This window comes from Chrysochloris asiatica, unplaced genomic scaffold, assembly GCF_000296735.1.
Source record: "Chrysochloris asiatica unplaced genomic scaffold, ChrAsi1.0 scaffold00175, whole genome shotgun sequence".
Lineage (NCBI taxonomy): Eukaryota > Metazoa > Chordata > Mammalia > Afrosoricida > Chrysochloridae > Chrysochloris > Chrysochloris asiatica.
The window spans coordinates 4,596,703-4,599,553 of record NW_006408693.1 but is presented as its reverse complement, the minus strand read 5'-3'; the positions used below and the strand labels follow the sequence as shown (position 1 = coordinate 4,599,553).

The 2,851-nt window shown below is 36.9% G+C and overlaps 1 protein-coding gene across 9 annotated transcripts in view; it reads right to left on the bottom strand.

Moving 5' to 3' along the window:
• The window catches only part of PPFIA2 (protein tyrosine phosphatase, receptor type, f polypeptide (PTPRF), interacting protein (liprin), alpha 2), a 749,227-nt gene that overhangs the window by 52,631 nt on the left and 693,745 nt on the right, over window positions 1-2,851 (bottom strand). The gene's annotated exons all lie outside the window — the stretch shown is intronic.

Here is a 2,851-nt window from a genome sequence, read left to right as displayed (position 1 = left end):
AGGAGTGTTGATTGTGGATAGAAGCAAAATGAAGTCTGACAACTTCAATCTTTTCTCTATTTGCCATGATGCTATTAAACACCATATGAAGGTAAGTAAGAAAAAAATGCTACTAGGGTTCCAGTCTATACATTCACAGGTTTATTACAAACAAAATATATTTAAGCAGGGGCTACAATCTGTGGATAGTTGCAGACAGGTTCTTTCAGTAGTACATTTGTCTTCATCTTATTAGGATGTTTTCAGGGGGAAAAAAAATCAAAATAGTGGCTTCCAAAGGGTTCTGCTGGGCCAGTTAAATTCAAGTCAGAAAGGTTATTAAAGAAAGATTTTTGTGATTGTTTTTAGGGATTCCAAAGAGGCAATGTTTATGTATGTATGACTTTACTTTTTTTTGAAAGTCTTCATTGTGAATTAAGTTAAAGTTTACAGAGCAGATCATCAGTTTTACATTCAACAAATCATATACTTTGTCTCAGCTCAATGATTGCAATCACATCTATGTAATAAGAGTTATCTTACTTCTTCTCTGTGATTTTTATTTCCATTCCACTTTCCTTTCCAACCCTCCTGGAATTTCTCCTTAGGTAAATGTTGCTCTTAAGTTCTTGAATGTTTGATTATTCCATGGTGAACACAACATACTAGTATTTTTGTCCCCTCTATGTACCTATCTACTGCTTGGTTGGAAAATTGGGCCATTCCAGATCTGAAGGGTGGCCAAGGGCAATAGACTCAGATTCCTCCTGTCTTTATCTGACCTGTAAGCCTGGCCTTTTTTATATTTTACATTTTGTTCCACATCGTGTCCAACTCTATTTGAGACCTTCTAATGTTATCCCTTTCACAGAAGATGGTAGTGGTAGACAGGCACTACCTAGTTCTGGTCTCAGAATCATGGAGACTGGTGTTCACATGTTCCATTAGTCCATTGTATTAATTGATTCCAAGCATCTTCAATTTTCACTACTCATCCAATTAGGATGAAGAACACTGTCTTTGCTATACCAACTGACCATGATATGTCCCCTGAGACGAATCTCCTTAGTCCCCAGGTTCAGAAACTCATTTCATCAGATGTTTGGTCATGTCAAAGAAGTTTCATCATTTTGTCCCTTAAATGTTATACCACATACCTATGTGTTTACACAAAGATAATAACCATGTACAAATATCCAAAGAGGTAATCTTGATACATATTCTCAAAGGACACAAGATGATCATGGGAGCTCTATGTAAAGAAGTTTTAAGAAAATTGATAACTTCATTTGTGAGAATAATGGCAGAAAAATTGTGTCAAGACTTTTTGCAGCATCACAATGCACCTGCTCATTCTTCAAGGGTACCAAGGGGTGTCCTACAAGAATTTCACTGAGAAACCTTACCCAATCCATATACTTTACAACCCTGATATTGCCTTTCACCAAACTCAAATAATCTTGAGTCCCTCAAGAATGTTAAGACTGCCATTTTGACGAGTTTAAAATCAGGGAGAATAGAATTCTTCAGGGATGGTAAGAGAGATGGAAAAACCACCTTAAGAAGTATAAACATTTACATAGAGGTTATGTGTGTCAAGAAACAAAACTCACACATTTTGATATTTTTTGTTTAGTAAGCGTTTCTATGATTTTGTAACAAAACTTTTGATTTTGTTGTTGCTAGGTCACTACTGAGTCATTTCTGAACTCATAGTGACCCTATGCAAACAGAACGAAACACTGCACTGTCCTATGCCATCGAAACACTGCACTGTCCTATGCCATCCTCACAATTGTTTTTGCATTTGAGTGCATGGCTCCTTTCACCTCACATAATTTATTTGGGGTTTTGGAAACTCACCTACTTACCCACAACCAATTCTGATTCACAGAAAGCCTATAAAACAGAATAGAATAGCTTCTTAGGATTTCCAAGACTATAAATCTTTACAGGAGCAGAGAGCCTAATCTTTCTTCCATGGAACAGCTCATGGGTTTAAACACCAAACATGTGTTTAGCAGCCCAGTGCTTAACCTACTACATAGCAGACCTTTTTGGTGTTCTGAGAGCCACTGAAAATCATCTATCTTTATGACTCTGTGCTACAATCACAGTGTCTTAGCTAGAGAACACAAGTCAGTAGTCTTTTATTTTGTGTGTGTGTGACTATTATCTAAATCTAAGGAGCTCTGGTGGCATAATGGTTAAGCATTCAGTTGCTAACAAAGAGGTCAGTAGTTCCAATATACACATGGCTCATGGGAGAAATATATAGTGAGTGATCTACTCTGATAAATATTATAGCCTAGGAAACTCTACAGGGGATTTCTACTCATAGAGGGTTGTTATGAACTGGAATTGACTAAATGACACACATTCCATGTTGTGTGAAGTAAAGATGTGAGGTAAAGAATTACCTTAGAAAAATTAATTTTGTCTTTACCCTTGATTCTCTAGAGATAATCCTTGGACTATCCTGATTTATTGAGATGACTGTTAGTCTCTAAAGAACACCTAAGGGTTTAGGGTAATGAGTTAGGGCTCACCAGGCCAGAGAGATGATAATGTGACCTGATGTAAATTGATCTCAGGAGGGAGGGAGGCAGATTAAATCAATCATGTAGACATAATGAGGCTCATGGAGTTTCCAAATACAGGGTCACAGGCTTCCTGGTTGCTGAAAAGCATTCATGCACATGAGGGGTAGTGCACTCTTTGAACCAGGGCAACTTCAAGTTGAAAATCGTATCAACTCTCACCATATTTATATCTTCATTTGTTTGTTTTCTTCTTATAGCAAAACTGTTATTATAATTATAGTATTTTCCCATGAGTGCTGTGCATTGTTCCAGCAAATAACTGAAACCAA